Source organism: Triticum urartu, chromosome 3A (assembly GCF_056163025.1).
Source record: "Triticum urartu cultivar PI428250 chromosome 3A, HENAU_Tu73, whole genome shotgun sequence".
Classification (NCBI taxonomy): Eukaryota; Viridiplantae; Streptophyta; class Magnoliopsida; order Poales; family Poaceae; genus Triticum; species Triticum urartu.
The window spans coordinates 308,920,111-308,931,198 of NC_141875.1; positions in this window are offsets into that span (position 1 = coordinate 308,920,111).

Sequence of the window (11,088 nt, forward strand, 5' to 3'; positions counted from 1 at the left end):
GCTTCCCATGTGGTTCACCACTTCACATCTCCACTGATGGATGAATGGAAAAGAGGCATGTCCAGGATATGTACATTGCACGAAAAACTGGGAACAATTCCCTAATCGTGACGGAGAAGCACTCCGAATGACTATTTTTCATCTGCTTGATGTGTGTACAAAATCAGGGAAATCAGTATAATATAATCATTGGCGAGCCAAAAACATAAGCAATGCAAATCACATTGGTAATTCAGCTTAACTGCTGAATGTCTGCATTCAAATAACCGATGGAAGATTTATTTAGAACTCTAGTAACAAGCTTGCTTTGGCTGGCTTCAGTTTAACAATGTGAATCAATATGTCAGACATGAAGAAACATTTCAAATGTGAAGCAGTAAGTCACTGGAAAAACAAGATGAACGAACTAAAGCATAGATAACAGACCTCCGTCCCGGCGGCTGTGTGTTTGAAGGCGGCTCGTCCCCTGACTGCGCAAGATGAGGGGGAGATGTGAACAAAGGGTGGTTTAGGCAGCATCTGCGACGACCGGCAAGGCGGTTTAAGCGGCGCCCACAAGGCGGTTTAGGCGACGCCTCCCCCTCTCTGACGGTTGGCCAGGCGGCGTCCCCGACGTTCTGTGGACCAGGCGATGTCGCCGACAGACAGCAAACTAGGCGATGTAGGAGGTGGCGTCCATGATGGACGGCCAGCCAAGCGGCGTAGGAGGAGGCTTCACCGATGGCGTCGCCGATGACCGAGGCCAGGCGAGGCGATGGGTGGGGGCGATATGAAGATCTGAGGGGCGACAGATCGAGACGATGGGGTGATGAGGACATCAATACCATTGTTACACCCACAGCTCCTGCTGCTATACACACTGGACCGATTACTAGAGCTCGCGCACGCCAATTGAATTATCAGGTACTTTCGTTTCTTGGTAACGATTCTAATGTTCATGAGAATATGATGCTGCCTAAATTGGATACATTTGTTTTGCTTACAAATGAAGGGCCTAGCTTGGACAAGAAAGATGAATCTTGGAGCAAGTTCAAGCATGGAGATGATGGCATGTGCAAGGGGAACAAGAACGGAGTTACAAGTGATGATTCCAGGACTCTGAAGCCACCATAATGAGTGCATGAAGCATGGGACGAAATATACAAGATGCCACTTCATAAATTTCATCCAGAGGCTATTTTAGGTGCTGCGTCACCTTATTATTGGGCCAGGCCCATGTATTTTCTAAGTACTTAAGTATAGGATGTTTTTAGAGTCCGTATGTGTGGGGAAACAAAAGTTAGGGTTGGTTTCGGACCCCTCCACCAAGGGCCACGAAATTCCCCCTCTCTCCTCCATATATACAGCCCTTAGGGCATCGTTTAGGCTTTGGGTTTTGTTTAGATTAAAAGTTCGCCATAGCTGCAACTTCGCGTACTTCGTTTGTGTTCAACGACCAGACCAAGGCGTCACAGAACCCCACCTTGATCAATAAAGCTTTCATCTTATATTCGCAATATCCAGATTGCAATCTCAGTTTCTTGCTTGTTCTTCGTTTGCTCGCAGGAAATAGACCCTCGTGGTCAGGTTGATCGTGCTCCGGCGTGGTCAATAACCCTCGGAAGTTGGTTTAGTGATTGCTAAGGTGCGACGTCTCGCACGTTCGTAGTCGGATCGTCAAGGTCGACTCCCACAGTAAACGATAGCCACCATCTCATCGAAACATCGGGACACCTTAGCCTCTATCAAGGGGTATCAGATTTCCAGGTTGCTCGGTGAGATTTTACAGTTTTTCGTAGATTAGATCGAGTCTGTTCTTCATACCTACAGTCCACGAAAAAGCCACAAAAAAAATTAGGGTTAGTTCATCATATCCGAACCAATCTGAGCCTTTGCATAATCTTTTCTGTATTTGCTTTGTTGAATTTGCGGTTGCATCGTCGTGTCAAGTTGCTGGTCTTAGCGTCTAGTCCTTTAGAGTTTCGAGTTCTGTTCATAGGTTGTCACGCCGCCGCCGCACCATCATCATCATCATTACCATATACCACCACCCCACCATATACATCGCCGCTGCCATATACAACCACCAATCCGAGTCCACATATACCATCGCCATATACCACCACCAATCCGAGTCCAGATATACCATCGCCATATACCACCACCAATCCGAGTCCAGATATACCACCACAGTCCGAGTTCCACCAGATTCATCTCCGCCACCAGTCCGAGTCCAGTATTTGTTGCTTTGTTTTCGAGTTCTAGATCACGCCATACTCCGAGTCGTGAGAGAGTAGGACTCCTGAGATTCCGTGCTACCCACAGAAGAAAAATAGTTCCAAACTAAAAAAAAACTAAGTCTGGAAAATTCTGGCTAGGCAGTTTTTAGACCTTTTGTAGACTTTTTCGAAAAAAAAATTGTCGCGGAGCAAAAAAAATAGGAAAAAAAAGTGCAAAAAAAGTGAAAAAAATGAAAAAAAATTCAGAGTGTGCTCCTCCATTGTTTACGTGCAGCGCCGTGATTTTGTTAGTGTTCTAGGCTCGTGTCTCTAGCACGGTCTAGCCTAGGACCAGCACAGTACCGTCGTTGAGCGTTTATTCAACTTTGCATCTCTGAATTGATTATTGCTGACCCTTTTTGCTACCATATTATAAGCCTTCCCAGCTCCACATACATCTACGTCGTGCGTTTGACTCTCCCTGGTAATCACTCTATCCAAGCTTTGAGAGTTTTGACTACGACGGTTGCCGATCACCGCCTGCTGCTGGGTAAGAACTGGTAAGAATTTGAGATTGGCTTGACGGATTTGTGACACCACCACCACCTCTTGTTAGTATTCTGTAGGATCATATTCTTGTGTGTTTCTATTGTTGCTAACCATGGCAGGATCACAAGCCGATGAGACTGACTGGGAGAACATGACGAATAAGGAGTTGCATGATAAATTTCAGCAAATGATGAGTGGACAGGTGCAAGATGTGCTAAACAGATTTGAAGAGGCCGTGGAGAAGATAGATGGCATGGAGAAGACGTTCGAAACAAAGCTCGATAACAGGTTTAATGAATTGATCGCACGTCTTCCACCACGACCACCGCCTGCACCTAACACACCTCTACAACAACAACGACGACTACCTACACATCGTGAAACAGCCCTCCGCCGAGCGAGCCATCTCCCTCTTGCACCTGGCCAAACTGTTGGTGCTGCTATTGATACTTCTGTGGCTCCTGCTGCTGATGCGGAGGAGGATGATTTTGCCGGAGATTATGAGGATGGGGTTGATCAAAATCATAACTACGTGCCACCACCAGCACAGCAACCACCAGTCGTCCACATGCAAATAATGGCAATGGTAGGGCTCACCCTCAGGTACAAGATCATGACCATCTCCCTAAACTAAAATTGAATATTCCACCATTTGAGGGTAGATATGTTCCTGATATATATCTTACTTGGGAGTTAGAAACTGAACAACGATTTACATGTTTACAATATCCCGAGGAGAGACGTGTTCCTGCTGCTGTTTGTGCATTCACTAGTTTTGCATGTGTTTGGTGGTCTGAGCATTGTAGATTATATCCTATTCCAGCTACTTGGGCTGCTTTGAAAACTGCTATGCGTACTCGTTGGGTTCCACCATATTATCAACGTGAATTACTTCAAAAATTGCAGCGTTTAAGACAAGGAAAAAATTCTGTAGAAGAATATTATCAGGAATTACAAACTGGCATGATTAGATGTGGTATTGTTGAGGATAATGAAGCTATGCTTGCACGTTTTATGGGTGGATTAAATAGAGAGATTCAGACCATCCTAGAGTATAAGGAGTATAATAATATCACTCGTTTATTCCATCTTGCTTGTAAAGCTGAACGTGAAGTGCAGGATCGACAGGCATTGGCGCGAACTAACTTTTCTGCAGGTCGATCTTCATCATGGACACCACGTGCATCCTCTACTTCTACTCCACCAGCACCTTCATCAGGTGCCACCTCTAGCCGTGATACAAGAAAGCAGGCACAACCACCACTATCTGCCAAGAGCACACCTGCTGGACCTGCGCAGAGCTCTTCTTCTTCCATGGCATCAACAGGGCACACAAGTGATATTATTTGTCGTCGTTGTAAGGGAAGAGGACATTTTGCGAGACAATGCCAATCTCAGCGTGTGATGATTGCTACTGAGGATGGTGGGTATGAGTCCGCTAGTGACTATGATGAGGAGACTTTGGCTCTTATTACACGTGAAGAACACGGTGGAGATGATTCTGATCATGAGACGCAATACATGGCTGCTGAAGATGCTGACAGGTATGAATGTTTAGTTGCTCAACGTGTTTTGAGTGTGCAGGTTACACAAGCTGAGCAAAATCATAGGCATAATTTGTTCCATACAAAGTGAGTTGTGAAGGAACGTTCTGTTCACGTCATTATATATGGAGGGAGCTGCAATAACTTGGCTAGCATGGAGATGGTGGAGAAGCTATCTCTCACCACAAGACCACATCCACATCCTTACTACATCCAATGGTTCAACAACAGCGGCAAGGTTAAGGTAACACGTACTATTCGTGTGTATTTTAATATCTCTACATATGCTGATTACGTTGATTGTGATGTGGTACCTATGCAAGCATGTTCTTTATTTCTTGGTAGACCATGGCAATTTGATAAAAAATCTGTACACCATGGTAGAAACAATCAGTATACTCTTGTTCATAACGATAAAAATATTACTTTGCTTCCTATGAATCCTGATTCCATTTTGAAAGATGATATTGATAGAGCTAATAAAGCAAAATAGGAGAAAGAATTTGAGCAACGAATGCAGCCTAATAGTAATAAACAATCTAGTGTTGCTTTTGAAATTAAATTGAAAAGTGCATGTTTACTTGCCACCAAATCTGATATTGATGATCTAGATTTTAGCAAATCTATTTGCTATGCTTTTGTGTGCAAATAGGCATTATTTTCATTCGAGGACGTGCCTTCCTCTTTGCCTCCTGCTGTCACTAACATTTTGCAGGAGTTCGCTGACGTCTTTCCACAAGACGTGCCACCGAGATTACCAACTATTCGAGGGATTGAGCATCAAATTGACTTAATTCCTGGTGCATCATTACCCAACCGTGCACCATACCGTACCGATCCAGAGGAGACGAAGGAGATTATGCGTCAAGTACAAGAACTGCTCGACAAAGGTTATATACGCGAATCCCTTAGTCCTTGTGCTGTTCCTACCATTTTAGTGCCAAAAAAGGATGGTACGTCGCGTATGTGTGTTGATTGTAGAGGCATTAATAATATTACTATTCGTTATCGTCATCCTATTCCTAGGCTAGATGATATGCTTGATGAATTGAGTGGCTCTACAATATTCTCCAAAGTTGATTTGCGTAGTGGATACCATCAAATTCGTATGAAATTGGGAGATGAATGGAAAACAGCATTTAAAACTAAGTTTGGATTATATGAGTGGTTAGTCATGCCTTTTGGGTTAACTAATGCACCTAGTACTTTCATGAGGTTAATGAACGAAGTTTTACGTGCTTTCATTGGACGATTTGTGGTAGTTTACTTTGATGACATATTGATTTATAGCAAATCTTTGGAGGAACATTTGGAACATTTACGTGCTGTTTTTATTGCTCTACGTGATGCACGTTTGTTTGGTAACCTTGGAAAGTGCACCTTTTGCACCGACCGAGTATCTTTTCTTGGCTATGTTGTTACTCCCCAGGGAATTGAAGTTGATAAAGCCAAGATTGAAGCTATTGAGAGTTGACCGCAGCCCAAAACGGTCACACAAGTGAGGAGTTTCCTTGGCCTCGCTGGTTTCTATAGGCGTTTTGTGAGAGATTTCAGCACCATTGCTGCACCTCTCAACGAGCTTACAAAGAAGGATGTGCCTTTTGTTTGGGGTACCGCACAGGAAGAAGCCTTCACGGTATTGAAAGATAAGTTGACACATGCTTCTTTACTCTAACTTCCTAATTTCAATAAGACTTTTGAGCTTGAATGTGATGCTAGTGGAATTGGATTAGGAGGTGTGTTATTACAAGATGGCAAACCTGTTGCATACTTTTCTAAAAAATTGAGTGGGCCTAGTCTGAACTATTCTACTTATGATAAAGAATTATATGCTCTTGTTCGGACCTTAGAAACATGGCAACATTATTTATGGCCCAAGGAATTTGTTATACATTCTGATCATGAATGTTTGAAACACATTAAAAGTCAAGCAAAACTGAACCGTAGACATGCTAAATGGGTTGAATTCATTGAGACTTTCCCTTATGTCATTAAACACAAGAAGGGTAAAGAAAATGTTATTGCTGATGCATTGTCTCGTCGTTATACTATGCTTTCACAACTTGACTTTAAAATATTTGGTTTGGAGACCATCAAAGATCAATATGTTCATGATGCTGAATTTAAAGATGTATGGCAGAATTGTAAGGAAGGGAGAACTTGGAACAAGTTCGTTCTTAACGATGGATTTGTGTTTCGTGCTAACAAGCTATGCATTCCAGCTAGCTCCGTTCGTCTTTTGTTGTTGCAGGAGGCGCATGGAGGAGGATTAGTGGGACACTTTGGCGTCAAGAAGACGGAGGATATACTTGCTACACATTTCTTTTGGCCAAATATGAGACGGGATGTTGAGCGTTTTGTTGCTCGCTGCACTACATGTCAAAGAGCTAAGTCACGACTCAATCCTCATGGTTTATATATGCCTTTTCCTGTACCTAGTGTTCCTTGGGAGGATATATCTATGGACTTTGTTTTAGGTTTACCTCGAACAAAGAAGGGGAGGGATAGCATATTTGTTGTCGTGGATAGGTTCTCGAAAATGGCACACTTTATACCATGTCATAAAAGCGATGATGCTGTTAATGTTGCTGATTTGTTCTTTCGTGAAATTTTTCGCTTGCATGGTGTGCCAAATACTATTGTTTCAGATCGTGATACTAAATTTCTTAGCCACTTTTGGAGATGTTTATGGGCTAAGTTGGGGACTAAGCTGCTTTTTAGTACTACTTGTCACCCCCAAACTGATGGACAAACTGAAGTAGTCAATAGAACATTGTCTACTATGCTTAGGGCTGTTTTGAAGAATAACAAGAAAATGTGGGAAGAATGCTTGCCTCATATTGAATTTGCTTATAATCGTTCATTGCATTCTACTACTAAGATGTGCCCTTTTGAAATTGTGTATGGTTTCCTACCTCGTGCACCTATTGATTTGTTGCCTCTTCCATCTTCGGAGAAGGTTAATTTTGATGCTAAAGAACGTTCTGAATTGATTTTAAAATGCATGAGTTAACTAAGGAAAACATTGAGCGTATGAATGCTAAATACAAACTTGCTGGAGATAAGGGTAGAAAACATGTTGTGTTTGCGCCTGGAGATCTTGTTTGGTTACATTTGCGTAAAGATAGATTTCCTAATCTGCGCAAATCAAAGCTAATGCCACGTGCTGATGGTCCTTTTAAGGTGTTAGAGAAAATAAATGATAATGCATATAAACTTGAGCTACCTGTAGATTTTGGGGTTAGTCCCACTTTTAACATTGTAGATTTGAAGCCTTATTTGGGTGAGGAAGATGCGCTTCCGTCGAGGACGACTTCATTTCAAGAAGGGGGGGATGATGAGGACATCAATACCATTATTACACCCACAGCTCCTGCTGCTATACACACTGGACCGATTACTAGAGCTCGCGCACGCCAATTGAATTATCAGGTACTTTCGTTTCTTGGTAACGATTCTAATGTTCATGAGAATATGATGCTGCCTAAATTGGATACATTTGTTTTGCTTACAAATGAAGGGCCTAGCTTGGACAAGAAAGATGAACCTTGGAGCAAGTTCAAGCATGGAGATGATGGCATGCGCAAGGGGAACAAGAACGGAGTTACAAGTGATGATTCCAGGACTCTGAAGCCACCATGATGAGTGCATGAAGCATGGGACGAAATATACAAGATGCCACTTCATAAATTTTGTCCAGAGGCTATTTTAGGTGCTGCGTCACCTTATTATTGGGCAAGGCCCATGTATTTTCGAAGTACTTAAGTATAGGCTGTTTTTAGAGTCCGTATGTGTGGGGAAACAACGGTTAGGGTTGGTTTCGGACCCCTCCACCAAGGGCCACGAAATTCCCCCTCTCTCCTCCATATATACAGCCCTTAGGGCATCGTTTAGGCTTTGGGTTTTGTTTAGATTAAAAGTTCGCCATAGCTGCAACTTCACGTACTTCGTTTGTGTTCAACAACCAGACCAAGGTGTCACAGAACCCCACCTTGATCAATAAAGCTTTCATCTTATATTTGCAATATCCAGATTGCAATCTCAGTTTCTTGCTTGTTCTTTGTTTGCTTGCAGGAAACAGACCCTCGTGGTCAGGTTGATCGTGCTCCGGCGTGGTCAATAACCCTCGGAAGTTGGTTTAGCGATTGCTAAGGCGCGACGTCTCGCACGTTCGTAGTCGGATCGTCAAGGTCGACTCCCACAGTAAACGATAGCCACCATCTCATCGAAACATCGGGACACCTTAGCCTCTATCAAGGGGTATCAGATTTCCAGGTTGCTCGGTGAGATTTTACAGTTTTTCGTAGATTAGATCGAGTCTGTTCTTCATACCTACAGTCCACGAAAAAGCCACAAAAAAAATTAGGGTTAGTTCATCATATCCGAACCATCTCATCGAAACATCGGGACACCTTTGCCTCTATCATGGGGGCGGCGTCCTCAAGGCGCGACGACTCGGTGGGGCAGCTGGATGCGATGGGGGAGGCGATTGAGGCGGAGAGATGAAGCGTCCACGATGGTGGGGCGGTTCCCCTGTGAGTTTCCTTGACTGTTTAGTGCTAAACATGTTTAGTCGCTCACCATTAGGATTATAAAGGTCATTGGATTAATGTGATTGGATGGCCGAGATGTGTTGGATCTGCCCCTTTGGGTCTTTTTATATTGGTATAGATATATTAGTATAGATATAGATAGATATAGATTAACGCATACACCAACCAGTTCCTTGACATATCTGCTTGTGTACTTAAGAGTAGGGATGTTGTGCTTCATTGTCAGCTATGCAATGCTTCCGAATTCTGTCTCTTAAGTATCCTAGTGCATATGTATGTGTTTCCTTTAGTTGTAGTACCAAATATGTGCTTCAATGTAATATGTGGCATGTTTTCAACTTATGAATAATATGTTTCCAAGTACCTATAGTGTTGTTTGGTTCTTTTACGAAACCATGTCAATGCATCAATACTACTCTGTTCATGCTTCAAAAGTTACAAACTATGTTTCCAACAGCTCACCAACACACAAAATGCATCAATATTACATGTGACATGTTTTGAACCATCATGAGATTGTGCTTCCAAATACAATCACATGTGCTTCATAGTAGAAATTCTGAAGCAGGGTTCGTAGTGCTGGAGGCATGTTTATCTTACGATGGAAACATGTATTAAATGAAAATGGAAGCACGTGATTATTGGGTCCTAGAGCGAAATTATATATAGCGGCAACATAAATAAGGAATATTGTGACTATATATACTGGAAGCTAATTTCTTTCGTAGTCCATTAGATCGAAGCAAGCTTCCGCTGGATCGGAAGAAACATGGAGAAATCATAGAAGCAAAATATGCTTCATGACATCGGGAAATAATTTGGCAAGTAACTAATTTATTTCCCTAAAATCTATAATTAGTTATCAAAACCACAACAATTGTGAGTAATTAGCCGAAGCACTCAAACGGAAAATCGTACGTTAATTACTCGCAATGAATGGCAGGGTGATTGGTTTCTAATTTGGAAAGTTCCACGTGAGATGGGCTGCATGCAACCGTGTCTTATCCACCACTCATTATGTCTGCATCCGACGGCCATGGAGTAGTCTGATAGGTAGCAAAATATCAATAGTCTGATGCCTAGTGTTGTCCTCTTTCTCTTTTGGCACATTCATTACAAATTCTATAAACAGATTTGAGTCCTGAAGCTCTTTAATTAAGCCTACAACAACATAGGTCCTAAACTCGCTCGAGCTGCATTGACTGGCCAAAGTGGCGCTTGGATTGTTGCCGCCTGAACCTGATGGACCCAAGTAACTGGTGATAAGGACATGACTACCTTGGATACGACCAAAAATATTGCATACATGCATATTTGTCAGGTGATTTCTAATGCAAACTATTCAATAATCTATTTATGTTATCCAGAATAAAAATACTTCACACACTTTTGTGTTTTGTGTAATTGTAGGTGTATGGGACATTTGTACAATCCACATATGAAGATAAGGGAAAAGGAGAAGTTTAGGTTCTGTTCAAAAAGTCCTCTCACGTCACTTTTGGTCCAAGAGAAGATAGAGTCCACGTCTCTCACGTTCTGGATTCAGATTCGGACTGCACAGACATACCTGACTCAAAACGCCAACAACTTTTTCATACGGACTCCGAATTGGGTGATTCTTTTCTTGTTGGAAACTAAATTTCGTGCTCTTTCCAACCCAATTGGATTCACATTCAAATTCATCCGGAGCGTTGAGTGATAGATGAAACAATCTGACGTTGCAGCAGAATCTGAGTCAAACTACAAGTCCAAAGGTGTTGCATCACCTCCACTTGGGCCCATGAGCCTTGTACGACCTAGGGTTAGTTTTAGGCTGCCTTGGGACGTCCTCCCACCTCTTTGGCCGCCACCCCTTGCTCCTATATAAGTAGATCCATCTAGTAGCTTTTTCCTTGGGTTTTGTTTAGATTAAAAGTTCGCCATAGCTGCAACTTCTCGTACTTCGTTTGTGTCCAACGACCAGACCAAGACATCACAGAACCCCACCTTGATCAATAAAGCTTTCATCTTATATTCGCAATACCCAGATTGCAATCTCAGTTTCTTGCTTGTTCTTCGTTTGCTCGCAGGAAACAAGCCCTCGTGGTCAGGTTGATCGTGCTCCGGCGTGGTCAATAACCCCTCGGAAGTTGGTTTAGCGATTGCTAAGGCGCGACGTCTCGCACGTTCGTAGTCGGATCGTCAAGGTCGACTCCTACAGAAAATGATAGCCACCATCTCATCGAAACATCGGGACACCTTTGC